Genomic DNA, 12,298 nt, shown 5'->3' with positions numbered 1-12,298 from the left:
AAGCCATTTTAATATTTGAACAATTTAAGCTACTCAAAGAACAGGTATAATAAATTTTAATTCATGCTTTTGTAGATCGCGCAACGCTTAAAACGTAAAACCATTTTCTCAACGAACACAAACTGGTTGCAGAAAAACCCTCTACACAAATTCCTCTTCCCAAACAAAAGTAACGAAAGTCCCCATACACTTTTAGAATTCTAATTTCTATCTTCTAAAAATAAATTCTACTTCTTTTTCTTTCTTTCTTTTTGCTTGTATAATAAGTAAGTAAACATATTAATTGATTGCGCAGTCAGCTTATGTCAATAAGAAGTTTGGCACAAAGGTTATTTTCTTTCTTCTATTGGCCCCTCTTTTGTAACGTTAATTTCCTCCATTTTTCTTATTGTCACTATTTAATTGCTCTATCGCACCTCCATCCAAAAGATGTAAAAAATAAAGGAAAATACAAAATTTCACATGGAATACTTCAAAAGCTTTAGTTTGAAAAAAAATTAGTTTAAAAATAGATATTTCATATCATTTTTAAAAAGAGACTATAATTTTCATTTGAGGAGCAAATAATAAAAGACCAAAAGATAATGATTCATTTATTTGCTTGTCTTAGACTTTAATCTATATTTGTAGTTTAATTTCTTCAGTATTAAAGTGTGAAACAATGTTTTTTCAAATGTTCATAGCTTTAACACATAATATCGCTAGGAAATGTTTGTTAAAATAAAAATAAAAAAATGAATACTTTTTCATTAGTCATTCCATATATACACTATTGACATAGATTTAACTGATTTCATTTATTTATTTATCTAAATACAGTCTTAATGAAGTGACAATCATTTGTAGAAGAATTTTATGTTCCCGCCGTTATTTTCCACTCTCTTACCCCTTCCCTCCTCGACTAAATTCTGACCTGGATATCGATCGATACTGGAGCGGATTCTAGGATATAAAGCATAACGAGGGATACAACCAATCTCTAATGGATCAATAAACGTTGCAATTCGGCAAGTGACAATTTTTAATCGTCACTGATTACATTTGTACTTGTTTTATAGACAGCAAATATTAATATAAAGGGGGCTTAAAATGTTTCAGCTCATTCATAACGATGAGGAGTTTGAGATGTCCGCGTGGCCTAATGGATAAGGCGTCTGACTTCGGATCAGAAGATTGCAGGTTCGAGTCCTGTCGCGGACGAGGAGTGATTTTTGTTTCAAAATTAAAGAAAAGTGCAGTCTGAAGCGCTGTAGATGAAAAAATGGTTATTTTCAATAATTAAAATGATGTTCTTATTCAATATCCAGTTTACAATCGACACAACTAAGATTTTTCTATAGCACAAGAATCCTTTGAGGGATTTTACCTTAATCTTAGCTTGTCTGCATGATTCATTTAATATAGTTCTATAAAATAATAATTGGGTTGCAAACTGCACAAGCTTTATCTTTGTAAAGACAAGCCTTTACTTTTAAAAGTATTTATATTGCTTACTGCTTCAATGGCCTAGAGAGAAAATGGAAATTTAAATTTAATTAATTTATGCTCCGGCTCATAGCTGATGTAGATGAAACCTTTATTGATCAATAAAAAACTTATTTGGCAAAGTTATTGCATAAAGATTAATTAAAATATAGACTTATGTTCCATTTTTTAAGTCTTAAAATGATTTATAATTGTTCGATCTTTGTGACTCGAAATGTAACACACAAATAATTTAATTACCCAACTTTTGTAACAATAAATGTTATTTTAATCAATCATCATTCCAGTTGAAAAATCAATCATATGGGGCCAGTGTCCAAAATCATATATTATATCCAAGAGATGGCAGCACAGCAGTAAAATCATTGCACTATTCTGAAACAGAAGGAGTTCCAAAAGTATCGATTAAGCCCCCTCCTAAAAGAGACATGGTTTGTCTCATCAAAATAAAGATTATTTTTATATTCAACAAGTGCCTAATTGTCCTATAATTTGATTTTATAGTAACAAATATTCAGTATGGGTCTAAAAACATTTATGTTTATGATGTTATTATTATGTTATTTTGTTATGTTATGACATTTATGTTTCGTTGCTGAATTCGAAAGAGTTATGCATCCATGTGAAGATAAATCCTAATGATTATTAGAAATTTAAAATGAAAAATGCGAAGTTTCTAACGAAATGGCCGTGATAAGAGTGATTATGCAAAATCTTCAAAATGTTAAAAGTAGCAATTTCGTCACAAGAAGTGATTTTCTTTGATTTCTTTTATTATTGTTCAGAAAGAACAATTAAAAAAATAATTCGTTCAGAAATAGTTTTCTTTTAGAAATATTATTCTTTGCATTCTATCGATTAAGGAAGACGAATAGTATAAAAGGAAGGATTAAAGAAGACGAATCGCATTTATCGTTCGTACGAAACTTGTTAAGAATACAACTCGGGGGGGGATAGTAGTCTAAATTTATTTTTGTTTTTCTTACTTTTTATTTTCCAAGATGGTTCCATTGTGTAAAGTTCAGTTTGCTGAAATTCAGTATGTACTTAATAAAGAATTATATTATTCTATAGATTAATGAAAAAATATATATATAGCTTTAAAATGAAATATTTTATGTTTATATAATAAAAAAATTTCATTTTTTTTTCAGAGGACGAAATCGTCTGCAAAAATGTGAGCTCTGGAAGCTAACACAAATCTCCCTATGGACTAAACATCACCTGAAGAGGAAATATTATTCTTTTTTATATAAAACTCTGTATTTAATGTAATATTTTCTTCATATGTACAGTGACCGACTTGACCTGGACGATAAAGACTCTAGCCATAAGGATGCATATTTTTTTCTTTCTTTCCTAATGAACTGCTGCCGAACTTTGTGCATTTTTTCCCAAGAAACTGTTTCAATCGCCAAGTGTTTTGTTAGAGATAGAACGATCGAAATAAAGGCTCACGGAATTGTATAATATTTATACAGTTTACGCTGAACCTTTATTTTTTTAGTTTTAAGAGCTTTCTCTGCTTTTTGTGAAGAGAAAGCAATTCAGTGGATCGTGAATCTGAATCTGCGATTTCTGGAATACGAAGAATTTGCTGTTATTATAGAATTAGTGTAACGTGGAATATTGACAATTATTGTGTTTGGGAAAGGATTTAATGTACAAATGCGAATTTAGATTCCTTGTTTATAGCATTATTTCTTTGCTTACTTTCATGTTTTCAAAAAGGAGTATGGCATTACTTGTATAAGAGGTACTTGGAAGATTTTCGATGGAAAATTGTGTATTTTGAGAAGGAATGTAATAACATGTTTACGTTAAGTTAAGAAATTAATTTAAATTGATTTAAAAAATAATTGCGTAGTTTTAGGTGGAAATGATTTGAACGTATCCACCTATTCTGATTTTGAACGTATTCATCATTGGTAAAAAAAAAGTACATAGATAAATGAAGGGATCCCAAAAGAAGCGTCTTATATTATAAGTTTAAAATTGAAAAAAAATTATTCCTTTGGTAATTTTTGTATAAATTATTAATGTATTTAATAATTATTTTTAAAGGATAGCAACATTTTTTCATAAATTAGACAAAAATTTATTTTAATAAAACCGTTGCACTATGCATTATTTGTGAAGTAAGTATATTGGAAGGAATTAAAAACAATAGCCTGTGATTTTAGTAAGAAAATGTAACTGTCTCTTTGGAAGTTCCTGTTAATTTGATTAATTCCAGCATGTTCAGCGGGATGCTTGGATTTCTTTTTCATTGGCGAAATTTTTTTTCTAACAGATGTGTTCTAAAATATTTGAGTGATTTCGTTTTGCGGTAAAAATTTCATAAAGTTCGCCAACTGTGCCTGCTTATTTTTCTTGCCCGTTGAACAATTTAGAAAAACTGACTATTTAACTTATTAGCGATAGAATGTAAATAATAATTATATATCAATGCTTATGGAATTTGAATTAGTTTTTGGTAATTTACATTGCGAGTTAATGGATATATTTAAAGTTTGAAAATAATATAAATAATGTATTTCACGGATTGAAATCTGTCTATTATCGAATAATTACTATTGCGGTTCAACATGTGGAGTAAAAACGAGAATAGGGATAATTTGAAGGTCAGTGTCCTTAGGCAATTGCAACTGATCTCCTTGTCCAAGGGTATTCCGATTTGCTGGGTAAAGTTGTATGTTTGGATTGTGTGATCTGATTATTTATTATTCTTTGTCGCTACGCAAGCTATTGACATGTGATCCATGATACCCTGTAAAGTATTTTACACCGTCTGGTACGAGTGGACAAATGTACACATGTATTTTATAGAATTTTCCAAGATTTTGTGCTTGAATAAATTTTTGGAAGTCGAATTGTTGTTGTGTTGTCATTACTGTACTGTTTAACACTAGTTCCAGTAGAACATTCCTTTTATTTAGCCCAATATACGTTATTTTTCATAATCAATTTTATAACACTGAAATGATTTTATTCTCCGCGCGGCCCAAATAAACTGAGATTAACACATGCTTTTTAAGAATAATTAGTTAAAATTTTAAAAAAAAGGGATGAGTAGTTTTTCTCTTTCTTACACAAGTGTTCGATCATATTACTCGCTATGCAGCTCGATGAACAAGCCATTTTCTTCTGATCATGACTAGTTATTTACTGTTTTTCGTTTTATAGTCTTGTAACTATTGTTGAGGAGATTCCCATCCACTATCCCTTCCCACAAACTAATTAGCGTTCTTTAATTATTATTCTTTTTTCTTCGGTTTATTTATTCTCATTCCTATTTTAAAGCTGATAATTATTACGAAATGGTTTAATGCTATTTATAAATTAAATTTGAAATAAAATGAATGTGCATGTCAAGTCAGCGATGACGCATCATTTGGAAAAACTAATGAATTATAAATTAACGAATGATAATTAAATGAATTTTTACGTAAGTGCGAGTAAAAAATATAGGAAATGAAATTCTTTTTTCGAACTGCTCATTGATTCACCTTCAAAACTTATCCATCATTTTTCGGTGCCAAGGTAAAACTGTAATCCCAGCACTCTTAAATGTAAGCAACATTTTTTTTATTGCTATCAAGAATTTCGGCAATTAAATTCCAACAAACCTCTCTGAAGGTTGTTTAAACTTTTTCAGAATGTTTTATGCATTTACAAGACTACAGATCAGCCGAAAAAATTAAGATATGCTGGAACAAAATGTGGAAGGATCCATCTTAGCATCAGCATGTAAGCTTTTATATTTCATTAAACGATAGTTGATTTTGCAGTAGAACCACAAATATCCAAATAAAAAGTGAATTAGGAAAAGAATTAAAATTAAATTCATATGGAAAAAGAATTAAAATTAAATTCATGAAATTAAATTAAGTTTAACAGACATAAGGAACTGAAATTGTTAATACTGTAGAAATTATATATCATCTTGAAAGACCGAAATTGCAAAAAGTCAACATTCTCCATTGAATGTTGATGCACAATAATTATGTCGATGGACGATCGAATATTTTGTTAAATCTTCATGCATTCGGATTATCGGTCAAGCACAGATATGCTATGGTGGACAAAAAGCACAGATAGGCTCTGGTGGAAGTCGAAACAAGAAACTGAGCAAAGCAGCCAGATAAGAGAAGAAGTGGTATTTCCATCCGTTCAAATAGATGATACCGTTCAAATGCACGTTCACCGTGGTCTATAGATGCCCGAAATATGTTGGTGGTTGTTGTTGCCGATTTTTATAATATAGCAAACAAAAATCATATCCTCTAGCAGCTTTATACTCAGAATCCTTTTGTAATTTGTAAAGGAAAGTTAATTTCCCATAGCTGAGATTTTTTTCTCAAGAAATAACGCTGAGAGAAGCGACTGCAACTATTTGAAGACGAAAGAATAAGGATATACACGCAGTTATTGCAACAAAAAGTGTTCCATGACTAAATACGGTTTAATTTGTAGCAAAAGACTCTTGCACTATTCTATCTGTTGTAACAGATTAGGTTATAGCAATAAGTATGATTGTATAACATTAATTACAGAATGTCTATGTAAGTTTATTTTTGATATTTTCTTTTTTAGAATATACTATCGATTTTAAACTCAACAACTTAGATGCATGAGATTTTACTCAAGCATTCTCCTATTTGAATATATAATACGATTTGGTTATAAAGTGTGATTTAAAAAGCTGCATTCTTTTCTTAACGAAACAAAATTAATTTTACTCAACATTATGGTGAATGCTGACATTTACCGGAAAAAGTGGGAAATAGTGAAAGGATATTTAGCGAAATATTCAGTCTTTCTCCGATGTATTCGCTGACCATAGATTATTATGACCATAGAAATAATCTCTAACGGCAACAGTCATACTGTACTTCAACTACAGCAACAGTTTTCTATCGACAGTAGTCATACACATGATCGTCACATATTAAACTTCGATAAGGTAACTCATGGAAGATCTTTGACATGAATGCTAATTGACATGGACTTGATAAACAGCAACAAAAACAAATCCTCCAATTTTAACTCAGTAAGCTGTTTTAGTGAGTGTTACCATAGCAACCATAAATCGCACCAACTTAAGTTCAATATCCTCAGTTTGTTTGCTTACGGATCCATTTTACTATGCTAAACATCTCTAGTTATCTCCATTCTCTTTCACAGAGCACCGAAACTCAATATTCTACGACGTTTGGTACATCAAAAGAGTTTTAAGAATTTCCCGATAATCTGAATTTTCCATGATTCGAGCAAATATCAGCCCCAATTAATTCGGATTAAAAGCTCTGCCAACCCAATTATTTTCAACTAACATCATCATTTAACCGAAAATGCCATAAGAGTATAATTCTGAGAGTACCTTAGTTAATGACAGCACAAACTGAGAAGTAATTTAAGTTTGAGAGTACAGAAATATCATATCTCAAATTTCATAAGCGGAAAATTTGTAACTGCATACACCATTCAAACATGCAAAAAAATATCTTTATCATTAAAATGCAGAACTGAACTGTATTTACATTTTGAGAGCATTTTTTTTAAATAAAATGCAAAGAAAGTTAATAAAATGCAATATTAGGTTAATAAATGTTTTAACTGAAATAAAAAAAAATTATAAGTTCTGAAAAAGCTTATATAATTTAGATAAAGTTTTCTTTAATCGAGCTATGAGTTATTCTAATGTGATTATACTTAGAAAATTATATTTAATAAATTGGATAAATTTTATTAAGTAAAAAGATTTAAAAATTAATTTAAACTTGCGAAAACAAGAAATTTATCAGAGAAAAACATTTGAATTAGCACTTTATTCCATGAGAAAACATGAAGAATTTACAAATAAATAAATATAAATAAAAACAAAATAAAATAAAATAAAAATCTGAGGTGTACACAAAACGCACTACTTACAGAAGCAAATAGCAAATCGTTAATTGAGCAATATTAACAGTATAATCGATGTCACCAGCTCACGATTAAAGGGATACAATTTGATAAATGGTCTTAATCTTTTGCCATTTTTACTTTTTCATATACGAAGGTCAGAGAAAGAATTGTAATCGTCGAAAAATTCGAACTCGACATATTAATGAATCTCAAAGTTTTAAACCTCACTGAATTCGGGAAAAAAAACCATTTTTAGAGTTATGTTTGCTTGTCCTTCTGTAACAAAGATAACTCAAAAGCGTGGATGAAATTTGGTATACAGTTTTTATACATTTATCACATTTTGAGCAAAATCAGTTCAGAAAAAGTCTGTCTGTCAGGCTATCTGAATATAAATTAACCCGATAACTACAAGATAGATGAAATTTGGTACAAAGATTTAACATCTATAGTGTAAACACCTGTAAAATTTTGAGCCAAATCCAACAAAGGGGTTGATCATCTGTCGATCGATATTTTCAAAAACATGTGAACGCGACAGCTCCAAAACGTAATGACTGAAATATATGAAATTCGATACATGGTTTTCTGATTACAAGTGTAGTTCTATTTCAAATTTTGGTTTTAGGTGGTTCAGAAAAACACGCCTAAAACAAAAATTCGATTTTCAGATACTGTTAACCACATGCCAAGGACTTATCGCTAAAAAAACTCGCCAATTATCACATGACAGGTTTAGTTAAAATACAAAATCCATGCCAAAAGTAATATTTCGTAACTATTGTACGCCAATGTCATTCAAGGTGTTTTCTAGGATATCATCTTTATCGAGAAAGTTTTCGATAAAACACTCCCACTGGTTCCTATATGGAGTTGTAAGGAGTTTTTACTTACTAATATGATATGAACATTAAATATTTTCAAATTAACATCATAAAGTTCAATTTTAAAATAATTTCACATTGTAAATATTATTATAACTCAGTTTAAAATTTAACAGAGTTTTAATTTGATGGACAATTTTTTACTTCAAATTGAGTTTAAATCCGGAACTTCCGCATTGTTAAATATTTCTAAAATCTGAAAAATTAAATCTATTTCCACCGAGCCAAAAATAAAAAATAAAATTCACTCGGTACTCACTAGCTATTTATTTTTATCAAAACTTTCTTTTAAAAAAATGACATTTCAGAAAGAATGAAATCTTGTTATGTAATTGATGGTGACAGTTCTTTTATGAAATTGCTGTGTTCAGCTTACTACACGCACAAAGAAAGTAGAAAAAGAATTTCGTGTTAGGTCTATTTCATGTCTCCACCTACAGAACCGTGTGGGTGTTGGTGGAACCTCGATACGCAGGCTGCAAATAGAAGCGAATTTCCCTCTTCTCTTTCCACGTCAACATCTGTTGCAGTCGATTTCTTGAGCATCCTTGCAACAGTTGGCAGCGCCCCTTCCCATTTGCTGTCTCATCACTCTTTGTGTCGAACTCTACCGGATAATTTCCAAGAGCATCATACTTGGAAGATGCCAAAATGGATTTAATGAAGAGATTAAAAAAAATCTGTCCTAGTTTATTTAGGAATAGCAAAGTAAGTTCAATTCATGGCAAACAAGCCGCCTTGGAAGACCAGCTTATGAGACGAAATTATTTTGTGCAAAAAAAGTTCAATTAAATCTTTTATATACAGTTTGACAGTTCACTCAGTGAAATATTGTCAAATGCAAATATTGGTGGACGTTAACTTATAGATATTATTTTAGAGTTCGATGCTGATGTTTAATGGCATAAGAACCAAATTTGGGTACTGCGCCAAACTTATGTGAATAAAAAAACATATGATAACATAAAATTAGGGTGAAAATTTTTAAAATATTTATATTTACACAAATTTACATTAAAGATTTTAAAATGATTAAAAAGAAATAATACATAATAAAATTAATCATTCATAATGCATAAAGCCAATCGAGTGCAAAAAAAAAAAAAAAAAAAAAAAAAGAAGAAAACATTAGATGATAATTTTCTTCCATTATATCAATAAGATAGGAAACATTTCATTAAAATTGATTGAATTGAGTGTTAGATTGAAACTGTTCTGATAAACACTATATTTGGTATTTCTAATCTACCTTCCTAAATTAAGTTACTTAAGAATGTGATCCAGTTCGAGCCTATGATTTTCATTTCTAAAATAGAAAAATTGAAGATAAATTTTGTTAACTTTAACTATACAATCGGAGAATTAATTTATTAACCGATATAAATTTTAGTTCCAGCTTTTAAAAAAATTATTAGGATTATATCATCTTAGTTTATATATTTCAGAATATATTAAAATATTTGTAAGGAACGTATAAAAAATAATTTCAACCAGTTTAAGTATTTTTAAATGCACATAAGTTGGCATGCTTTATAATTCTGTACTCAGGAAATCTATTAAAAGAAGAATTTTTTTTTTCAAAATATATTTTACTTTCATTTGTAAATAGCACAATGTTCATCCCTTTTGTTTGAACTGTCTATTAGAATCTCAAATATTAATTATCATTGATATTAAATCTTTATTTAAAAATTAATGAATATATATGATTTGCATAATTAACTGCTCATAATCTATCTTCTAATCAGAAAATTCTAATTGATTAAACACCATGAACTTTATATTCCTCAGAAAAAAAAGTAATTTTTGGAAAAGAAAGTAAAATCCACTTAATATTGATATAATCTGATTTGGAAACAAAAGCAAGATTTATCCAAATTCGATTTTGTAATAACTATTGAATTTCATGTATCATAAAAAATCGATCTATAAATATAAATAAAGATCAAATGTGGTCCCTAAAAAAGTTAGTATTATCAATCGATTACTTGTAAGTATTTCGTACTTTTTTTTATAAACATTTCAGAAATTCAAATTTTTTTTATTCTAATAGATTAGCGAGTCAGCTTTACTCTCAAATGAAAACAAAGCAAATTTTTTACACAATCATATTTAAAATTTCAAAAATATATATTACATTTTTATTATTTATGAAATTATTTCATAATTTTATTAATTAAGATAATGTTCTTTTTGTGAAGGAAATTTTGAGAAATCTATAACAAATTTCAAGATGCCGTTAAAAGTTCATAACAATGCAAACGTCGTTTTTCAAAATACTATAAATCTCGAAATTTTCAGCAGAAGTATTGAAAGCTTAATTTCATGATAAGGAATCGATTCTTCTGGAAAAAAAGTAATGAGAAAATTTCGAAATAGAAGCTAATTAGCTATGCTAATTAATTCTTTTTAATAAACCTGTTTTCTTGAATTATTTTTATCGATTCTGATTGGAGACATAATTAGGGTTGGGATTCCATCGACATAGTTGGTATTGTGTGACTTGTTTGCTTTGGTTTTAATTGTTATTTTAAATATATTGGTTACAAAAGGTTATTATATTTTTAGTTTGTTTCCAAACAAAAACGAAATATTAATAAAATATGAAAACTTCTAATCTCAATTGAGTTAACTATAAGCAAAAACAAGAAATACATACATTGGCGACGCTTTTTAATAACAAGTCCACTTAATTTTCTATGTTGCTGTTTTTTATAATTCTATATATATATATATATATATATATATATATATATATATATATATATATATATATATATATATATATATATATATATATATATATATATATATGCATAAAATACGGGAATGTGAAAAGGTAGGTAGAAAAGTTGCAACAATGAAAATTGGTGTTATAAAATTAAATAAAAAATTGCTTTTAAAATTTATTACAGTCAGAGAAAATGCTCTAAGGATATAAATATTTTTTAGCATTGAACTATTTATATGTTGAATTTTAAATTAATTTTTATGCAATAATAATCTTAGATTTATTGTCGAAACTGACAATTCTATCCATTTTCTTAAAACTAAAAGCATAGTTACAGTTTTAAAAAATCATCTTTTTTAGGCATCATTTACTATTCAAGAAGTAACTATATGCTAAATTTGGTACCTCTGCCTCTTAGAATAGATTTCCTAAAGAGAGTGTTGAAAAGAAAAAAAAATTGTAACATGCATGTCACATGACACAATTTAAGTATAGATGCCTACATTTATGAATTAATTTCATTACACCTAGAGCATTATTATATTAAAATATTAGCCGCCTTTGGTGAATTTGGTATGCCGGATTATTAGTCCTAAAAAATTCAGTTAAATATTGTGTGTAAAATGATTTTAACAGTTTCTTCAATAAAATATTTTTAAACTTCAAATTTTAAGAAACATATAATGTTTTAGAAGCCTTACACCTTAATTTTTTTTTGCTGTGCTTTTTTTTTCTGTCTATAACTTTATGCATCCAAATATATCACAGATAAGAGCAGAAGTATTTAAAAATAGGCGCAATCTGGAACTATTTTTCACTATTGTTTATTTTTGAATTTAAATCGCAAAAGAGAGTATACAAATTTTTAAAATATTTATTAAAAATTTGCTTTATACTAAAATTTTCTCAACATAGAAAAATCAGCCAAATGTCTAAATTTTGATCATTAATAATGGGAAAATAAATCTAGGATGAATTTTTAACTGCAAAAATTAAATATATTGTTGTAAAATATATTAAACATATTTAAAAAATAAATAAAAATATGAAAATAAATTATACCATACAAAAATTGGTGTAATTCTAACGATAATTTTTTGAATTTTAAAATGATGTAAAATTTCTTTTTGTTCCGTAGTATTTTCAAATTTTATCCCTACCCTAATTTCATGTGATTTTTAAACTATTAAAATCTAAAAAACTAGTTCTTAGGTGCACGTTTTCTCACTTCAAAATGCACATGTGCCAACTTTGTTAGCTCTATGTCAAAAAGACTGCTTGAAGAGCG

The 12,298-nt window shown here is 28.3% G+C and overlaps 1 protein-coding gene and 1 non-coding gene across 5 annotated transcripts in view; both read left to right on the top strand.

Moving 5' to 3' along the window:
• The window catches only part of LOC129962499 (RING finger protein nhl-1-like), a 38,370-nt gene extending 34,012 nt beyond the window's left edge, over window positions 1–4,358 (top strand). For all 4 annotated transcript variants that reach the window (XM_056076239.1, XM_056076241.1, XM_056076242.1 and 1 more), the window contains one exon: window positions 2,640–4,358. The gene's annotated coding sequence lies outside the window, so the exon portion shown is untranslated. The remainder of the gene's footprint in view (window positions 1–2,639) is intronic.
• Window positions 1,128–1,200, top strand: Trnar-ucg (transfer RNA arginine (anticodon UCG)). Its single transcript has one exon. It is a non-coding gene; the product is annotated as a tRNA-Arg (tRNA).
• Window positions 4,359–12,298: the final 7,940 nt, after the last annotated feature.

The sequence above is a fragment of the Argiope bruennichi genome, chromosome 3 (assembly GCF_947563725.1).
Source record: "Argiope bruennichi chromosome 3, qqArgBrue1.1, whole genome shotgun sequence".
Taxonomy (NCBI): domain Eukaryota; kingdom Metazoa; phylum Arthropoda; class Arachnida; order Araneae; family Araneidae; genus Argiope; species Argiope bruennichi.
This window is presented reverse-complemented; position numbering and strand designations above follow the sequence as displayed.